The 20,434-nt window shown below is 45.1% G+C and overlaps 1 long non-coding RNA gene and 1 other non-coding gene across 3 annotated transcripts in view; both read left to right on the forward strand.

Annotated features, from left to right (window-relative positions):
• The window catches only part of LOC140625648 (uncharacterized), a 48,319-nt gene extending 28,122 nt beyond the window's left edge, over nucleotides 1–20,197 (forward strand). The window contains exons 2-5 of one of the 2 annotated variants that reach the window (XR_012024983.1): nucleotides 8,102–8,295; nucleotides 8,795–9,069; nucleotides 14,666–14,978; nucleotides 16,517–20,197. This is a non-coding gene — a long non-coding RNA (uncharacterized lncRNA). Of the gene's footprint in view, nucleotides 1–8,101; nucleotides 8,296–8,794; nucleotides 9,070–12,858; nucleotides 12,998–14,665; nucleotides 14,979–16,516 lie in introns of those variants that run through there. The other variant, XR_012024984.1, reaches the window with a different exon arrangement.
• Nucleotides 3,128–3,231, forward strand: LOC140625942 (small nucleolar RNA U13). Its single transcript, XR_012025206.1, has one exon. It is a non-coding gene; the product is annotated as a small nucleolar RNA U13 (small nucleolar RNA).
• Nucleotides 20,198–20,434: the final 237 nt, after the last annotated feature.

Genomic DNA, 20,434 nt, shown 5'->3' on the forward strand with positions numbered 1-20,434 from the left:
AAACCCTCACCATTTGTTCTATTTTCCTATTCTTTGGGAGTAAAATACAAGTCAAGATAAGCTATAAACACCGAAGGAAGGGGTGCCTGGGTGGCTCCGTCAGTTGAGCACCCAACTCTTGATTTTGACTCAGGTCATGATCTCAGGGTCTCGGGATCAAGCACTGCTTCAGGCTCTGCACTCAGTGGGAATTGGGCTTCAAGATTCTCTCTCTCCCTCTCCCTCTGCCCTGCCCCCTGCCTGCTCTCTCTCTCTCTCTCTCTCTCAAATAAATAAATAAGTCTTAAAAAGATGTAAACACTGAATAAAGGCATTCCTTAAGCTTCGCCCTAAGGTATATTAATTCGTAGTCAGTCTTCAGCTATGAGCTTCCGTCATAAAGTCACCCAGTAAGCTCAGTGTTGTATGCAAACTACAGTTCTGCTGGTAGCAAAATATTTTAAGCCTGTGTGGCAACATGGTAAAGTGGAACTAGGTAACTATGCCTCAGTTAGGTTCAGATGAAAAATAATTGCTCTCCTAGCAAAGTAGACCACATGGATTCTTTGAGAATTGCAGAAAAAATAGCTTATTCTGCTAGTATGCATTTTCAGCAGTGTATCAAGGTGGTTTGCAAAGTTTGGGGGGGAAAAGCAAAATAGTATTTGATGCTACTTCAAGTGGAAGGCCGGCACTGCCACGAGTTAGGCAAACAGTGAATGAGTCGATAGCATTCTTCAAGGCAAATGCCTGAATCCCTTAAGACATTCTGTAGAAAAGCAGTTATAAGTCACAGTTTAAAATGATATTTGTGATATTTGGCTTGCTTGGAATGAAATCAGCTTCCTAAAAAGTATTTTGAATAGAAACAAAGTACTTCCTGAAAAGCATCTTTGAGTAATTTCCGTAAATAGAAATAACTTTGAGAATAAATACCTGCATCCTGGAGAAAAGCCCCATGTTCCTCAACCTCTGTCCTCCGCTCCCCCTCACTAAAGCTCCTCATCTCAGCCGGAAGCAGTGATTTTCAACCAGGGGAGATTCTGTCCCTCAGAAGACATTGGGCCACATTTTCGGTTGTGGGGAGAGGATGGGGTGGAGGTGAGGCGAGAGGAGAATGGTGCTGGCTTCTGGCAGGGGGGCCAGGGATGCGACTGAATGTCCTACAATACGTGGGCCGGCGCCAGAATAAAGAATTAACGGACCCAAAATACGAATAGAGACGGAGGGAGGCCGGCCCGGAGATGCACACGGGGCGCTGGGGCCCTGCGCGGCCTGCCCCGGCTCAGCACACCCGCCCTTGGACTCTAAGGGCCCTTTGAAACCCACGTACACTGGTGGCTCCACAGATCAGCAGTTCCAGTAAAGAAATTCTACTTTCAAACTAGATGTGAGACAAGCTCAGAAAGGATATTTTTATTCTTTGCTCCACCCCAACTCCTCAAGTAAAGTTTCTAAAGGAACCATTGTGATAAACAATTAGCGGGATTGTTGATTTCATTCTAAGGTCTTAGGATTGTGGCTGAGCCTCAGCCTGGACTCTGGGCCCTGTGCGGTCACCTCTGTGCGGCCTTGCTTCCTGCCCTGGGTGGTGGAACCGTGTCGCAGGAGTGTCCGCCGCGCGGCTGCTGGGTTAGCTGCGGGCCTCCCCTCCCGCTTTCCAAGCCCTTGTCCAGGGCAGGAGGAAGTTTTCAGGTTGCGTGTGCTCTTCTCAAGAGTTGTCTGGGGACGCCACTGAAGTCTTCAGTATTCCCAAGCTTTAGCGGAGTTGGGCGTCCTTTTGCTTTCACACACCACAGTCCTTTATGGCAAGTACCTTTCCGCTCTTCAAAGTCCTGCTGCGGCTGCCGTTTCCTCTTCTAGTCCCCTTCTCGCTGGCCACAGCTCACCACAGGCCTCTGGGGCCAAGTCACCAGCCACCCCTTTTGTGAACAGTGACCATCTATCGTAAACCCCCGTGAGGAGGCCTTGGGCTCAACAGAACCTCAGCCAGCATCGGAGGCTTTAGACACAACCGACAGCCCTGGCCTGTCGGTCACGTTGGTAGAGATGCCACAGGGAAATGGTAGGCAGGTGAAGCTCCATTTAGCAAAACGACCTACCAACACCCTTCAAACCAACAAACAAAAAGGCAAAAGAAAAAAAACATCGCCATAACCCATATAATCCACCTGTGCAAAATAACGCAATGACTGTACTCACGGGAACGCTCACCCAGTGCCAGTCCTGTACTGCTTAGGGGAGCTACACGATACACTAGGGCCGGCTTCTTGCTTTTTTTCTCTCCTCTTTTGTTTTGGTGACAAAAAAACAAAGGGCCAAGGAGGGGAAGTGACTTGGCCAAACTCATACTGGTTGCTGGGCAAAGTCAGACCTAGAACCACATACGTAAAAAGCTGGAAACACGAAAGATCATGATGTTCACACGCATATGTTTCCAATTTTTTCCTAGTACTTTCCTTCCCCCACTCGTATCTTTTCACCCAAATTTCCCAACTTCTTACACAGACTATTTTGGAAATTAGGAAACATATTTTTAATGCAAATAATGCCTTTTTTTAAAAAGATGTAAACACCCACAACATTTTTTTATGCTTAGTGACTCAATGCCAACTCCATATACTTATGGGTAGATGGGTATCTCTGGGTCTATGAATGTCATTTGTATATTCATAGACATTCGTATACCAGATTTCCAAATCTATTTGCTTTCCGTCACCTCCCAGAAAGACAGCATCCCTGATATGTTGCTAGCATAGCCTTAGCTACACAGTTCCATCATGGGAGCTTGCCTTATGCATTCGTTTGTGGTAAAAGTAAAAATAAATCCTGATAGTTTGCTTCCTGTGATATTTGCCAACTTTTGCTAGGAAAGATGAAAAGAAAAGCTATCAATGCTCTTCTGTGGAAAGGAAGAGAAGAGTTAGATCTAAATAAAAATAAGCAGCATCTCAGAATGCTTTTCTAGAGAATTATATTTTCCCCACTCTGCAAAAAGCCCCTAGGATGGGGCTTGGGTCTACCAGCTAATAGATATGTCCATGCAAAACTTACTCTGTGCTTTCTCTAATCACTACCTGAAACGTAACTAAAGCACACAATCTAATTTATCTTAATGTACATCCTCATACTTTAAGCATGATTTTGAAACCTCGTGTAGTTCATAAGCATTAGGATTGGGCGTTCTGGATGTTGTATGACATGTGTCTCCCTCAAACTTTGTTACGTCCTGGGCACATTACCCGTCCATTGTAAAAATAAATAAATAAATAAATAAGCGTTCTTTCTTGTGAGTATATTGGCAAGTTTTCTGTTTAAATTGCATATAAGCAGAGACAAAGGAAAACAAAACAAAAACCTAGACTCAAGAGCAGAGAACAAATTGGTGATTGCCAGAGGGGAGGTGGGTAGGAGGATGGGTGAGATAGATAAAGGGGATTGACAATATACTTAACCGTGATAAGCACTGATAAAGGGGATTGAGAGTACACTCAACGTGATGAGAATTGTTGAATCATTGTTTTGTACATCTGAAACTAACATAACACTGTGTGTTAACTATACTTAAATTACAAAATTAAAATAAAATAAATACATCTCACAACTAAAAATAAACAAACTGCATATAAATATACATTGGAGATATGAGTTCGGATCCAGATCACCTCTATAAAGCAACTATTGCAATAAAGCAAGTCAAATGGAATTTTTTGGTTTTCCAGTGTATGTGTATATATATATATATAAATATATGTATATATAAATATATATATAAGTTATGTTTACACTATACTGTTGTCTCTTAAGTGTGCAATAGCCTTGTGTCTTAAAAAACAATATATATACTTAAAAAAAATACTTTATTGGAGGACACCTGAGTGGCTCAGTCAGTTAAGCTTCTGACTCTTGATTTTGGCTCAAGTCATGATCTTAGGGACATGGGATCCAGCTTGGCCTGGGCTCTAAGGGAGTCTGCTTCTCTCCCTCTCCCTCTGTCCCACCCCTACCCCTGCTCATAATCGCGCTCTCTCTCAAATAAATAAATTAAAAAGAAATACTTTATTGTTAGAAAATGCCAACCATCCCATCATCTGTGCATTCAGTGGGTCGCAACCATTTTGCTGTTGGAAGTTCTTGCCTTGAGGTTGGTGACTGCTCATCAAGGTGGTGATTGCTGAAGTTGGGGGTAACCGGAAATTTCTTAAAATAAGACAACAGTGAAGTTTGATGCATTGATCAACTCTTCCTCTCATGCACAATTTCTCTGTAGCCTATGATGTGGTTTTACAGCATTTTTATCCACAGTATCCACAGTAGAACTTTCTTCCAAATTGGAGTTATTCATCTCAAACCCTACCGCTGCTTTATCAACTAAGTTTATGGAGTATTTTCAATCTTTTGTTGTCATCTCAACAACCTTTATAGTATCTTCACCAGGAGTAGATTCTATCTCAAAAATTACTCTCTTTGCTCATAAGAAGCAACTCCTCATCCGATAAAGTTTTATCATGAGATTGCAGCAATTCAATCCCATCTTCAGGCTTCACCTCTGATTCCAGTTCTTTTGGTATTCCCACCATATCTGCAGTTACTCTCTCAACTCAGGTCTTGAACCCCTCAAAGTCACCCATGAGGGTTGGAATCAACTTCTTCTAAACTCCTATTAATATTGATATTTTGACTTCTCATGAATCATGAATGTGCTTACTGGCATCTAGGATGGTGAATCCTTTCCAGAAAGTTTTCAATTTACTTTGCCCAGATCCATCAGAGGAATCACTATCGATGGTAGCTATAACTTTATGAAATGTATTTCTTAAATAATAAGACTCGAAAGTTGAAATTACTCCTTGGTCCGTGGGATGAAGAATGGGAGTTGTGTTAACAGGCTCATGAGAGCAACATTAATCTCGTTGTACATCCTATCCTAGCTCTTGGGTGAGCAGGTACATTTTTAATGAGTAGAATGGTTTGGAGAGGAATCTTTTTCTGAGCTGTAGGTCTCAACAGTGGGCTTAAAATATTCAGTAAATTATGTTGTAAACAGATGTGTCCACATCCAGGCTCTGTTGTTCCATTATAGAGCACACAGAGTAGATTTAGCGTAGTTCTTAATGGCCCTAGGATTTTCAGTATGGTCAGTGAGCATCAGCGTCAACCTAAAGTCACCGGCTGCAACAGCCCTAACAAGAGTCAGTCAGCCTGTCCTTTGTCCTTTGAAGGCAAGCACTGACTTCTCTTCTCTGGCTATGCGAGTCCCAGATGGCATCTTCCTCCAACGTAAGGCTGTTCGGTTTACATAAAAAATCTGTTGCTTAGTGTAACCACCTCTATCAGTTATCTTAGCTGGATCTTCTGGATAACTTGCCACAACTTCTACATCAGTACTTGCTGTTTCCTTGCCCTTTTATGTTATGGAGGTGGCTTCTTTCCTGAAACCTCATGAACCAACCTGAGCTAGCTTCAAACTTTTCTTTTGCAGCTTCCTCACCTGTCCCAGGCTTCATAGAATTGAAAAGAGTTAGAGCCTTGCTCCTGATTAGGCTTTGGCTCAAGGGAGTGTTGTGGCTGGTTTGATCTTCCATCTAAACCACTAAAACTTTTTCCATATTAGCAATAAGGCCCTTTCACTTTCTTATTCATGTGTTCACAGGAGTGGCACTTTTAATTTCCTTCAAGAACTTTTCCTTTGCATTCACAACCTGGCCAACTGGCACACGAGGCCTAGCTTTCAGCCTATCTCAGCTTTTGGCATTAAGCTTCTGTTGTTAAGTTTCCTCATTAAGACTAATAATTTCTAGCTTTTGATATAAAGTGAGAAATGTGCAACTCTTCCTTTCAATTAAATACTTAGAGGCCACTATGGGGTTATCGATTGGCCTGATTTCAGTATTGTTGTGCCTCAGGGAGTAGGGCAGCCTGGCCGAGGAGAGGGGGCAACGGCTGGTCAGTGGAACGGTCAGAACACACACAACATTCATCAGTTAAGTTCATTATCGTACAGGCATGGCTCATGGTGCCCCAAAAGAATTATAATAGTAACATCAAAGATCATTGGTCACAGACCACCATGACATATACTTGTTATAGTTAATGAAAATGTTTGAAATATTCCAAGAGTTACCAAGATGTGACGAGGACATAAAGTGAACAAATGCTATTGGAAAAATGGTGGCAATAGACTTGCTCAATGCAGGGTTGCCACAAACCTTGAATTTGTAAAAAATGTAATAGCTGAGAAGTATAGTAAAGTGAAAAGATATGCTGGTATATGGTATACCAATCTTTAAAAATTGTGTGTGTACACGCATATAGGAATAAAGTCTTTGTAAGTATTTACCAAGGTGTTAACAATGATTTTCTTTCAGTGGTAAGACTTTCCTTTATACTTATCTGTATATTTTTTGAAGCTTATTGAATTCTTTAATATTTAGAAAAATATTCACTAAAAACAAAATATTTATGTAAGAAAATATTTATGTAAAGCCTTTCAAATGGCCCTTCTTGTCTCTCCGATTCACTTGATTTGTAGTTAGGGTCTATTCATTTATTTTATTTTATTTTTATTAAAGATTTTATTTATTTATTCATGAGAGACATAGAGAGAGAGAGAGGCAGAGACACAGGCAGAGGGAGAAGAGGCTCCACGCAGGGAGCCCGACATGGGACTTGATCCCGGGACCCCGGAGTCACGCCCTGTGCTGAAGGCAGTGCTAAGCCGCTGAGCCACCGGGGCTGCCCTCTATTCGTTTAATAAAAATTTACTGAATGCTTACAATGCATAAGTATCTGTACTAACTAATGGCTATTAGATAAATAGTTTTACTATTTTACAAAAATCAAGCCTGTCCGCTAACAGATATTCGCAGGCTGCCTGCTATGTGTTCATAGCCACGTGCTAGGAGTTCTGGAACACAGCGGTGAACAGGTAGAGGCCCATGTCCTGGTGCTAACATACTATAAACATGTAAACAAATAATAAATAATAGTGGCTACGATGCATGTTGCAAAGGAGACATTTGGGGCGATGTCACAGATAGTGACTCCAACAGGAGGGCTTTCACTGGAATGTTCAGGAAAGATCTCACTAAAGAGGCTGAAGCCTGAATTTTAGAAGGAGCCGACTCCATGAAGATCCGGCCTCAAGCAGAAGGAGCAGCAAGAAGGAAAGAACAAGATGAGAGCAAGTTCAGCATATTCAAGGGACAGCACGACTACGAGGCCGAGCCCGGCAGAGCGCAGAGAAGGACGTGAGCCAAGCCAGCAGGGCCACGCACTTCCAGGCCACAGCCCGTGCAGGTGGCTTCGGCAGGGGAGGCTGCGGGGGCTTCCAGGTGGAGGGACAGGGAGCCTGCTGACTGCTGTCAACGGTGGGCCTGCAGGAGGAGGCGCAGAGGCAGGGAGGCCAGCGAGGCCCGCTAGTGAGGATGCGGCTGGAGGCTGCCCCACTGGGACGATAGCGGGGGACACGCACTAAAGACTAAAATGGAAGAGTATGTCCAGCTGGGGGACCCGGAAAAGGGGAGGGGAGCCGCCTGCTCTGTCTCGCAGCTGCTCCTCTTTCAACTCTGACCTTCGGACTGTCCCTAAGCTAGTGTCCCGCAGCCACCATAACAGAGCTCGGAGCTCTGGCTAGGCACGCGGCCACTAGGTCCTAAACCACATTTCTCGGGCTCCGTGGCTACTGGGAGTGACCTTGTGACTAAATTCAGGCCATTGAGGCTTTCTCTACTCTTCCCTCCAGCTGAGCCTCAGGCCTGGAGCAACCCAGCTTTGACCCCGGGGCATGAGAACGTGCCCCCGGGGCGTGGTGGAGCAGCGAGATGAGGAGACAGACTTCCTTGAAAGACCTCATGGGACGGCCCTCTGGCCGGCCTCAGTGTTCCTCTTTAGTCCATATCACAAGAGAAAACTAAACTTTTTTTTAGAACTATGCTGTTTCAGAGTCTCTTGGTTAGAACTGCTTATTCCATACCCTAAGTAATATGAGGAGCTCTGGGAAAGCCAAAAGCAGACTGACAGCAGAGGAAGAACCAGGGCATGCAGATGACTTTGGGGTTGATCAGGGGTTTTAAAAAGATAAGCTAACGTCTTCTCTTCGGTGCCCTCTCATCTGATATAGGAAAAGAGCATAGCCAACTGACAGAAAAATTATTTTGACACTGTAAATCTACTCCAAAGCCCTGGGCCATACCCAACCCTTGGGAGAGTTCTGACCTCCAGCTAAGATTCCGGGTGAGAGATAAAGGAACATTCCAGTTGTGAGCTCTGCATAACATTAAGTTTGTGATATGCTGATAAAAAAGAAACCAAAAGGTAACATAGATTTGTTTTCTTTTCCCATTAGTTTAAAGAAACGTTCATTTTGATGTAAATTAATCATTACTCTTAATGAAGAAGTATGTATATACTACACATACATAGAAAATGCACCAAACTCTCAGCCAATTGAGCAAATTCATACATGAGGCCTTGTTCTGTGTGTACTGAGTGGCTCCAGTCAGCTATCCTCATCTGCTGGCTGGGTACCGCCATTTGGGACCCTTACTAATTTAAAAAAAAAAAAAAAAGCCTATCTCAAGCTTTTGAAGGGTAACGCATACACAAAACAAAGTGAATTAAGTAAGACTAAATATTAAATATTAAAGTGGGTAAGAGAACAATCTCCAATACGGGGGAAATACGACCTCCCTTACACGGTTGTTTAGAGAATTACGAAAGAGAATTATGTAAAGTAACCTGTAAAAAGTATTGTTATTGTTGTTTCTCATCTTCTTATATTCAATTATTTGGTTTTATTTCTTTTTTTTCTAAGATTTTATTTATTTATTCATGAGAGACACAGAGAGAGAGGCAGAGACACAGGCAGAGGGAGAAGCAGGCTCCATGCAGGGAGCCCGATGCGGGACTCGATCCCAGGACCCCGGGGTCACGCCCTGAGCCCATGGGATCGCGCCCTGAGCCGAAGGCAGATGCTCAACCGCTGAGCCACCCAAGCATCCCAGTTATTTGGTTTTCAAACTCCAAGATACTCTGGAATCTGCCGCAAGTCCCTGCGAGAACGACCATGTGATCACTCCCGGTGAACTGGTAATTGGGCTTTTCCACAGCACTTGCTGCGGGACTAAGGCCTGAAAGTGAGAGGGAAGGGAGACTAACTCTGTGGACACTGTAGATTGCTTTTCTCCTTTGATCCTAATTCAGTGTGGGATCCTGGTGAGGGAGCAGGAGGCAAGCTGAGGACAAAGCACAAGCTGACACCACACCACCGTCCCCTCCAGGACTCAGACTCCCAGGCAGGGCAGATACTGTGACAGTCCTCGGGCAACTCCCAACCGGCTCAAAGTTAACGCCTCATTAGAAGGGAAAACAACCCTGGGTCGACACAGCCAGGCCTCCAGTATCCTGCGCGGCTTTAGCACGTGAAGGTCCTCTTGGACACGTTCTCTACCTCTTGGGCAGGTTCTCTACCTGCTTGCTGCGGGAGGTGGGAGAAAGACTCCCACCTCCCGCAGCTCCCAGGTAGAGAACCAACCATCCCTCTCCCCCCTGGGGCAGCGGCTCTTTCTGCCCTTGGGTCCTGTCCCCAGGCTTTAATGAAATCCCCTTTTTTGCACCAAAGACGGCTAAAGAATTCTTTCTTGGCTGTCAGCTCCGGACCTCACCTCCACCACCAACACCACAAAAAGTGTATTAATACTATCATCCCTATTTTGACAGTACCCCAGATTTGGCAAAGTTAAGCTTCTTGCTCAGCCACAGAACTAGCAAGTGGTTAGCGATGGGTGGAGCTGAAGTTCACCCCAGGGCCGAGCGACCCCCAGCCCAGTGCCCCGTCCTGGCTGCACCTCCGAGGGATCCAGGCCCAGGGCGGGGTGCCAGGTGCCCCCCAACACAGCGGGGACCACTTTCCTCAAAACCACTTTCCTCTCTCCGCTTTCTCATTCTCTTCCCGGGCAGAATTAATCCTTTCCTCCTCTGGGTCCCTCTGTGTCACATACACATCTACACCTAAATTCCTGATGCAGAGGCCTTTTCATGGCGCCTCCACCAGACTGACAGCTTTCCGTGGACAGACACTGGCGTCCGTGCACTCTTTGTCTAGTACAACACCCGCACGCAGCGGGCACTCGGTAAATGTTTCTCGAATCAGGCACAAATCCCCCGCAGCAGTAACGTACCGCAGTCCATTTGCTCATGATCATTTCCAAGTCCATCTCTGCACCATCTTCAGTGTCCAGACCCCTAAGCTTCATGAAGTTTCCGTGAGCAACAGCTATCACACATGTCTGAAACCATGTGGAGCGCTCTGCATCGCAGCTGTCACATGCCAACATAAAGCCCTTTTGAGGTTGTGCTTTATGGTGACTGCAGAAGCCTTTCTTAGTAAATGAGAGAACAGCCCTTTCACTTTTCCTGGGTTTGAGTGCATCAAAGTGTTCTGAGGGGCAGTACGTGTGCACACACGCACCCGGCGTGAGCTAGCATTATCCCTACTGTATCGGGAACCTCCTGAACCCTAATCTCACAGCGTGGAGGCTGAATCACAATAGTAAACATAAGAGGAGCTTTCACAACAAATTCTTTAAACATACTCATGGCTATCAGCACCGATATTAAAGATTCAATTAGGCAACCCCGATCTGAGCCACGTACAATCTTTACTGCAATTAGATTCTTTGTTGTACGCGTTGTGTCACCACTGAGGAAAGGTCATTAAGAAGCACACTCTCACGTAGATAATCATACCTTGCACTCGATAAATATGATGGCAACTGGCAAAGAAAAGACACAGTTTTTTTCCCCTGCGTGATAATATAAAGGAAACAAATAGTCCCCGAATCCTACTTGTTTCCATTTTTTTTTTGTCAAAATGTTCTTAGCAGAATCTTGCTGAGTCCATAAGAGCATTTAACAGTTATCACTATCAGTTTGACAACGCAAGGCAGAAAGGTAAAAAGCAAGCATTATTTCTTTAGAGTTCTGTGCTGTGAGTGTTGTTTTACAATGCAGACTGCTGTTCAAGGTAGGGATAGTGTCAAGAACGATGAATAGTCTGATACTGTACCCTACTTGCAAGCCAACAAGTTAGCCTACCATAATTATGTTTATTCTAGTAGAAGAAATGAGAAAATAAGAAATAAGAGACAAAAGACAGTTTATCATTTATAGCAAGGGTAGGTAAACCAACCAGGCTGACCTGGAGTTGCCATTAGGAGAAAAGTAAAAGTATCTTAACTAGGAATGTCCAGAGTAGAGTCCTAAATTTTCATATTAGGACTATATAACTTCCTACCCCTTGCATCCTAATCATTACCCAGGAAGCAGCTGAGAGAAAATGATCTCCTTCCAGGGAGAGTTGTGTTCAGTGATCAAATTGTCTCACTAATGTGTGGGGACTGGGAGGAGATGAAGGAGGTAGAGTCGGAGGTATTAGTGAGCCAGTTATTGAGGCCATTCCAGGGTTCAACAATACCAGACGCAAGATGGCAGAGAGCATGGAAGGCCCATCGCATGCCTTGACTATCAGCTCACCGTTGAATGGCTTGTGATAAAAAGGCACACCATTGTCAGACAGCAAATGGTCCAGACACTCAAAAACTTGACATGAATTGGTTTCAGGGGTCATAGCAGTGTGGCCAGAATTGGTTGACCAGACTAGAACAGAAACACCACCCACCATCGACTGCAAAATTGTCATAGAAGCAAGGTTCTATGGATAGGTCTGAGAGGAAATGAAAGGTCAAATGTAGTCATTCTACCAGATGTGGGTGGGGTTGATGCCCCAGGTGTGTGCCCTCCCTCGTTACAAGACAAATGAGTCAACTTTTGGCAGGAGTTCCAAGTCTGGCATGCAGCTGTAGCCTCTGCATCAGACCTAGGTCTTTAATTTATGCCCCTCTGTGAGAGTAGATGTGCGTCCCTGTCTAGTGTGGTGATGGGTCCAGGTCCAGGCAGGAATAGTAGAAATCTGGGCAGTACAGCCTTAGCAACTTGAATCCATTCAGTCTCAGCAGAGAACAGACTCTTAGCCTGAGCTTAATCCAGACAGTTCTATCAGCAGCCAGTCTATTTCCACAGTTTGCAGCCCCAAAGAGGGGTGTTTTTAATCTACCAGTCTTTAGCTTCTAAGTGGCATATCGAATAGCTAAACCATTGACAATGGCCCAAGAATAAATAATAAATAAATAATATAGCAAAGTTCTTCTGGGATAGTATTGTCCAGAGCTATAAGAACAGTCTTGAGTTCAGCCCAACGAGTAGAGCAACTCCATTTATTTTGGGTTTGCACCACTGGCACTGAAAATGAACAACCATGGCGGTCCTGTGAACAACACCGGGTTACAGCCTAATGACATCATCAAGTCCAGGCATTGAGGGAAACTGCTGTGAATTAAGGCCCTGTAGAGCCAATGACTTTGCCTCAGCTGGCCTAGTAGGGGACAGTTTCCCCCAAAACAGTAGGCACTTTTATATGTAAAAGCCTAGAAGCTGTTGAGGCCAAGCTGGTCATGCTCCTGAATATACCATTTTCACATGACAAGTGAGGCTTGTTGGGCCTGTCCCCTTTGTTAATCACTGAATCTGAGTTGACTCACCCCAAACTAGGACTTTCATGTCAGAGAATCACAAGGCTCCATGGGTCAGACATTCAGTTTTGATAAGAGCACAGTAGCAAGCTGGTAGGTATTTGTTAAAGGGAGTTTTCCTGATCATCGTATCATGAAGGTAATGACTTTAAAACCCTAAAGGAGCATCTCTGGGTGGAGGCTGCCTCCTCTTGCTAGAGGCTCTAGTTAACAAATTTGTCAGTCACAGCGACTTGTAACTCAGAGGGGTCATTAGAGTTATGGGTTCCCAACTGAGAGAATGTGTTATGACTCTCCAGGTGGCTGCAGATGCGGCCTGTTCATCCGGGCCCCACTCGAAGGATGTTGGTTTGCAAGTTAGCCCGTGTATAGAATAGAATCCCCAAACGCAGCACAGCTGTCTCCAATGCTCAAAGTATCCAATACAGGTATCCTTTCGGGTGGTAGGTTGTCAAAGAGATAGCAGTTTTTCCTTGACTGACAGAAAAATTGAGTATGTGAATCCACCCACACAGTTTCAAGAAACTACTTAGTCAGCAGGCCCCTGAATTTTGTCAGGGTTTTCAACCTCTGATAATGGAGATATGATAATACCGCAGTCACAGTGGTTGAACTGAACCATCTGACTTGCCAGTTGACAGAACATTATATAATGAAAGCCTAGGGCGTTAGCCTAGGGCGTCAGAGGGTAGAGGCGCTCACTAAATGCTGACACACGTGCGGGCAACTGAATTCAGTTGTTGCTTCCACTACACCAGCTGTACCATTTGCTGTGACTGCAGCTGAACCCACTTCACAGACGTGGCCCATCTTGCCACCGGCCCTCGAAGAGCAAGATCAGTCTCATTCTCATGACAAGGCCTCCAGTATGTTTTTAGTGCTCCTCCAGGGGTACCTAAATTCCCTAGGCATCGCTGAAAATGCTTGTGGGTCACATTAGCATTCTCTACACGTGGTTCTTCTCAGTTGGGGAAAATCCTCTCTCAGGACTTAGGGAACAGAGAAGTACAAGCATCAATTCTTCTTGACGTTAAGATGGGGAAGCAGCAACAACAGTACACTAAATTGGCTCAAAGGGCCCCACCACAAAATTAGGCTAGTCTTCTTTCCCCACTGGGAACCCTATCCAAACTCCATTAGGTGAGTCTGCTTGCCTTTTCCTTCCACCCATGCAGGTAGGATAGTGACTTAGGCTTTCGTATCCAACAGAGCCATAAAAGTTTTAATTCACTCCAAGGTTCCCCGGTTTACTGAAATGGATGTGTATGGCCTTTAATCCTCCTTTGTGGGATAAGAAAACATCAGCCCTCACCCCTAATGGTTTCTCCTTAGTGTGGCTGAGGTCAGAGAGGGTAGAGAGAGATCATTTTCTCATTCTCATTCATCAACATTATAAACCCAACCCAAAGTAATAAGAGCCTGGATTCTAGTCAGTGTTTCATAAGTGGTTTTCCACAAGTGTTTTCCTGTCTCAGAGAAACCTCCCGAAGAAGGCCAAGGTTCCCTTGTAGTAGCCAGGATTGAATGCAAAAAGATTCTGAGGCCTTCTATTGTCATCTCCACATGGGTCTAGATTTAGCATTATAGATTGCATGAGGGTTTGAGCTATAGGAAGGCACAGCTGTCACATTCTCCCTTGATAACCATTACAAACCCGAGCCCTCATCCCCCGAGTGACCAGGCGTGGCTCTAATGGCTTGTCTGGTTTTTGCCCATGGTCGTAGCAAATTCCCTTCCTCTCATGCTCTGTGTGGATATATGTCCAGGTAGCTTGTCTGCAAGGGGGTGGCATCTGCCCACCCAGGATAAATCTTAGTACTGTCTGTTCAAGTGGAGGAGGCTGGGGTTAGCACCTCCATTGATGAGCAAGTGTCCCCCTCCAGAGGCGAGGTAGCAGCAAGCAGGCACTAGACAGGAAATGGTCTCTGAGACTACCTGCTGGTACTTAGCCTGCAGCCACCTTGCTCATTCCTTGTTATTATCAGACACAAACACAGACAGTTGCTTCCTAGTTGGCCATAACATTTAACCCATTCACTGGGGATTCCCATGGATTTCCCTCAAATCCTGTGAGGCACTCCTCTGTTCTCTTCCAGGAAGCCGTACCTTTGTCAGCACCCCCACCAGCTTTGCCAAAACTGTCAAGCACTGCGCGGGGTGTGGCATTTGCCCTACTTGCAAGCCAGCACGTTAGTGTGCCACCGCGTCACACATGGAGGAGAAAGACCAGAGATGAAGGAGTCATTGCTCAGCGAAAGCAACAGCTAGAGCACTGGCATTTTTGCATCAGTTCCTCAAGTCCCAAGCCCCACAGGATGATGAGGACAGACGAGGCGACGTCAGCCCATGCAATAGGCTATGTTGCAGGAGGTGAACCCTGAGCTCAGGGAGCCGGAACTTTCCATAATGGTCAGTGAGTATGCCCGCTACCTCGCACTTTCCAGGCTTTTGCTATATAAACATCCTTTCAAGGAACAAAGGGCAAGTGAGTGCTTTGCTCCCAAGGGGGCAGATAGAGAAATCTCCAGCAACAAACACTATGGGAACGACACTCAAACACCCCGTGACTAGGAAGTCCATGGCTTATGTCATTCTATGGATGATATACGTGGAGAGGTGTTGGGAGCTTATGATTACATAAGTGCGTTTTCAAGCTGCTACAAAAAGTTAAAATAAAAATCCCCACAAAAGGAGGAAGAAGCTAAGAATTTCAGGAGTAGAAGGGACAATAGAAATCAAGGCATGTTGGGACGCCCGGGGTGGGGGGGGGGGCGCTCCGCGGTGGAGCATCTGCCTTTGGCCCAGGGTGTGACCCTGGGGTCCCAGGATCAAGTCCCGCATAGACTCCCCGCAGGGAGCCTGCTTCTCCTTCTGTCTGGGTCTCTGCCTCTCGCTCTGTGTGTCTCTCATGGATAAATAAATAAAATCTTAAAAAAAAAAAAAAGTTTCTCCCCAGAAAACCTCTTCTGTAGTAGAAGTGGGGAAAATAGGTAAGCATTTAATCTACAGATACAATTGAAATGGAAATGTTAGTTTTAGAAATGCGTGATATATTTTAAATATGGGAACGAAGACCTGGAATGAAAGAAAGCTAGAAAATTAAATTTCACTGGATGACTAAGTGCTATATCCAACATACTAGAAGGATTTAATTACATAACTCATGCGTCACTGAAGTTCCAGTGTTCGCTGAGTAGAACAAGGAGTGAGGGCCTTGCCAGTGTGGACAGCAGAGGTTGCTTCTATAGAACAACAAATGAAACCAACACAAAACTGACTTTAAGGGGAATCTAGTCATTCATTCTTTTATTGAGTGTCAACCAAGTGTCAAGCACTGGACGACTGGTCTAAAGAGGTTGTTTGTTTGAAGGAGAAGGGAAATAAACTCATGGTCTTCAGTTTTGAGGTTTTTTTTTTTAAGCTGTATTATCCTTATTACTAATTCTTGTATTACTTAGGACTTGAATATATTTTTGGAAAGGAAATAGAGAATGAAATCTGAAAAAGTGACAGATACAGGTGGCACAGCTCTGGGCTGATACAGATGAAGTGAGGAGAGACCTCATCGCCAAAAAAGGAATGGAAAAGTCTCCAGGAACTCTCTATATGGGCAACAAGCAGACAGTGAGGGCAAATTAATCTAAACTATGATTATGAGATGATCATCTCTGAATTATCCATATGAAACCCTAGAAGTAGAATTTTTTGGGTCTTTAAAAAAGATTTTATTTCTTTATTTGAGAGATAGAGATAGAGAGAGATCACAAGGAGAGGTGAGGGGTAGAGGGAGAAGCAGGCTCCCCAGTGAGGGAGCCCAATGCAGGACTCAGTCTCGGGACCCTGGGATCATGACCTGAGCTGAGGACAGACGTGTGACCACCTGAGCCACGCAGGTGCCCTGGAAATGGAATTTGTATTGACTTATTCCTCCGGCCTTTGTCTTGTAGCGACCCCAGCGCCCAGCCTGCGACTCTCACCTGATCCAGGGGGTCCCCAGGGGAAGGCGGGAAGTGCCTGTGCTGCTCCTCAGCTGGAGACCCAATCCCAAGAAAAGTTGAGCGGGGTCAATAGCTCTGACATGGGAGCAAACGAGAAGACCAAGATACCTCTGAGTAGCATCTGAAGGTACTCAGGAAGGAAGGTAGCATCTGAGAGGTTATTACCCAAATCTGCCAACCCCTTAGAGGATGTGTGTGGGGAGGCCCAGCGCTGCCGGGTGTTGCCAGGGCCCCGGCCGTGTGGGGAGGAGGAGGGCCGGGTGGTGGCCACACTGGCCCTGAAGCCCGCCATGTTCTACTCACTGAACCATGAACCTGGACTGAGGCCACACGGAGCCAAAAGACAGAGCACCCATTCGCACCCATTCGCACCCATTCGCACCCATTCCCAAACTGAGCACCACAGGGGGCGCTTTTTTCTTATCTGCGTAGAGCCCCATTTGTGCGAGCTGCGGCCCTGGAAGGAGAACATCCTCAAATCCTGGAATGCTAAAACTCAAGGGCACCCATTGAAATTCTATGAAAGTAGTTTAAAGATAAATAAAAGATGGCATTACTTTATACAGTGGGTAGTAAACATATGGAACTCATTATCCTCAAGATGTTGCGTAGTCCACAAATATAAATAGGATAAAGAAAGATTCAGATAAATTCATGCTTGTTAGATTCATATGAGCTGTTAGAGCATTGTTAGAAACACACAGGGAACGTCTCCAAATGCTTTCAGGGAAAATACTGATGTCCTACAGAGCCATTGCCACGAATTGAATAAGCGAGTCTCTGACTGTCCAGGTTTCTCAAGAAAGTCAACATCCATAACACCCAAGTTTTCCAAGTAGCTGAGCGTTAAGCTACTATATCCTAAGTATATTCTTTGCATTAACAAATTGTGTAAAAGTCTCTCTCGATGGTGGCATGAACCGTGATGTGATCTTACATGGAGCTTGCCAAACTTAACCTCTTAATTTGAGAACTTGGAGTTTTCACGTCCAACACACAATATCGTCCTGGGCTGTGAGACGCGGATACCTCAGGAGCCAGGGCGTCCGATGGGATGGGCTGCACTGTTTTCCTGTAACCGGTCCTTCGGAGCGATCGTGTTCATTCCTTGCACTTCTTTGAGTATTCGTGCTTTACTTTAGCATCTTTGATCTTCTTCCCTGTACTCCAGGCTTCTGTTCCCACGACTGTGAGTGGGCTTCCGCGGAGAACCCTTTCGTTCCTAATCTGCTGCTCTCGCCTCTTTGACTTCGGAGGAAAGTGCCCCACTCTGGTCCGCAGCCTGTCATCTCAGCTGGAGACCAGGCTGTACTATTAACAAGCTTGACCGAAGGTTGGAGTAACAGAAGAGAAGCACAGGGGCCTACCCCTGAAGCCAGGGGGGACCCAGACCCATTCTGAGTTTATGCCTCTTTTGTTCCCAACCCCGCCCAGCTCACCCCAGCTGCAGGTAGAGGCAGGACAGAGATCTCCACAGCTCCAGTCACAAGCCCGGGCAAGCTCCAGAGATGGGAAGGAGATGTTTCCTCCCTCCGGTTCAAGGCCAACTTCTCCAGTCATCACTTCTTGTTCCCAGTATCTTGCTGCTTTCCCTAAGACGACGGAGCAGCAGAGCTTGTCCCGTGGTTCCCAGTAGGGTGATGCATCAAAACGGTGGTGCACCTTCAGTACATTCTGGATCACTCAACCTTATATTGCCCACAGGCCTCAACAGTCGGGCCGAGCTCCTCTGTGTGGTCTGTGTCCTCGCGCGAGGTCTTGCATGCTCATCCTTCGTGCAGTCTCCAGATTTTGCTCCTGAACAAGAATGCACACGAATCTCTAAGTGAATAAGTGATGCTTCTCAGGCTCAATATCGTCTAAATCCATGTTTTAAAGAAAACGCTTACCTAAGGGAAATCGAGGGTGCAGAGATGCAGTTCTGCAGATTACAAAACAGGCATTTGCCGTTGAGTTAGAATATAGAGATATTTAGCGACTCAGAGTCACCAATTTAAAACAAGGCCTTCGCTTAAGTTTGAACATCTAAACGACTCATTCTGACTATTTTCTCCAAATAAAATAACATTCTGCCCTGAAGTGAATTCCAGCTGCCATCTCTTGAGAGGAAAAAAAAAACTCTTAAAGCTTTGAACTCACTGAGCTTTTCTCCTTCTTTCTGCTCATCGAGTTTTCAAAAATCTTTAAGGCTGAATTTTAGTCCAAGCTCCCCTTAGCTAAGTATGATATTTAATAGATTCTAAAATGCACTTATTTTGTTTATCTTATTTTTCATATTTCAACATCTCTGAAATCAGGACACATCTTACAACCCACAGCTTCTCACAATCACACTCAGCCAAGCAGCATTTGTGACACAATTGCCTGCATCCATGAGAAATTAGTCGACTAAAACTAAGCTTGCTGGAAGTACAGTGACTCGGTTGTTCCTGTCAAGGCTGACCCGGACGACAAAGCTCCAGACAACAGGTCATTTGAGGATATTTAAGGTGGGAGTATAAACCTGTTGTCTGAAAACTTCCATGAACAACTTCCAGTAGGATCCATAAAGTTCCAGAATTAAAACTTGCATAATTGGTGCCAGTGGTTTGCAAACAAGTATTAGGGACAGGAATAGAGCACTCTTTTAAGAAATGCCACCTCATTTGTGTTCTTGGTGACAGTGTTTAATACTCTATAGAGATACCAAGGACTCTGAATCCAAAGTGCTTCAGAAGAGCCAGCTTCTAAATGTGCAGAAGTTTTCGGGGCGCCTGGGTGGCTCAATTGGTTAAATCTGCCTTCAGCTCGGGTCATGACCTAGGGTCCTGGGATGGAGCCCCAAGCCGAGCTGGGCTCCCTCCTCACTGGGGAGTCTGCTCCTCCCTTTCCCTCTGCTCCCCTCCCCTGCCTGTCATGTTCTCTCTCTTGCTCTCGCTCTCTTTCAAACAAATAAAATCTTTAAAATAAATAAATAAATAAATAAATAAATAAATAAATAAATAAATAATAAATATTTAAGAGACTCCAATTTGTTTTGAATGATTTACCCTTTATGCATGATAAATGATTTTTTAAAAGATTTTATTTATTTATCCATGAGAGACACAGAAAGAGAGGCAGAGACACAGCAGAGGGAGCAGCAGGCTCCATGCAGGGAGCCCGACGCAGGATTCGATCCCGGGTCTCCAGGATCACGCCCTGGGCCGAAGGCAGCGCTAAACCGCTGAGCCACCCGGGCTACCTGATAAATGATTTTTAAAAATCTATGTCCAAGTAACTCATTCTGTGTTAAAAGAAAAACCTTAAGTCATAGTTTGATTGCTGGTAGGTTTTTTCCCTCAGAAACGTATAATGTCATGGTGTATATGACTTGTCCCGGGGCGGGAGGGGGCTGAAGTAATCTGTTCCCTATACTTCCAGGTGCTTTTTAAAGGTGGTTGTGGCATGTGACTAGATCTGGCCAGAGGGATATGAGTAGAAAGTGACCTGTGTTATTTCGGTAGCAGAGCATATAAAAACCAGGTCTTGACTTTCAAATGATTTCTCTCTCTGCACAGTAAACCCTGAAGCCTCTTACGGAGGTGATGGAGACTTGATCTGCTTATGAGCGACCCTCATTGTAGCATGAAATAAACTTTCATTGTGTAAGCCAGTGATGTTTGGGGATTATTTTTACTATGACATAACCTAGCATATCCTTACAACAATCCTGGAATCCACCCAACAACCAGTGGTAGCTTATTACATTTTTTTTTATTTTTTTTTTTTATGATAGTCACACAGAGAGAGAGAGAGAGAGAGAGGCAGAGACATAGGCAGAGGGAGAAGCAGGCTCCATGCACCAGGAGCCCGACGTGGGATTTGATCCCAGGTCTCCAGGATCGC

Source organism: Canis lupus, chromosome 36, assembly GCF_048164855.1.
Source record: "Canis lupus baileyi chromosome 36, mCanLup2.hap1, whole genome shotgun sequence".
NCBI classification, from domain to species: Eukaryota; Metazoa; Chordata; class Mammalia; order Carnivora; family Canidae; genus Canis; species Canis lupus.